This window comes from Pyxicephalus adspersus, chromosome 3, assembly GCF_032062135.1.
Source record: "Pyxicephalus adspersus chromosome 3, UCB_Pads_2.0, whole genome shotgun sequence".
In the NCBI taxonomy this organism is placed as follows: Eukaryota; Metazoa; Chordata; class Amphibia; order Anura; family Pyxicephalidae; genus Pyxicephalus; species Pyxicephalus adspersus.
The window spans coordinates 156,728,131-156,728,580 of record NC_092860.1 but is presented as its reverse complement, the minus strand read 5'-3'; positions in this window follow the sequence as shown (position 1 = coordinate 156,728,580).

Genomic DNA, 450 nt, shown 5'->3' with positions numbered 1-450 from the left:
ACTGCATCTGTTTCTTGTAGAGTATGCTCTGAGTGTTCTATGTATAGGTTAACAGTTTTAACTTCATATGTTGTATGCGCAGTGTCTGTCAAATTGCATTGGATTTTTTAGATGGTGGGGGTTGACAAGGTAATATCCTTGGAAGAAGGAGGAAAAGGTGTCAGAGGAAAGTACTACAACTCTTTACAGTACCTCAAATTAAATAAGGGTTTCCCTTCACCCAATGCCCCCTAATGATATGTACTAACAAGCTCATACTTACTGGACCATGCGTCCATGGTCAGCTGCACCCTACCACTGCCACAAAATCATGGAAAGCTGATGTGTCCACTAGTCTATTTGGCATAGTTGCAGTGCCAGTGGCTATGCTGCATAAGCATGGAAGTGTGCTGTATGTGGAGCTGCTTTGATGACAACTATTTGGCTGTGTCAAAATTTGTGGGGGGGGGG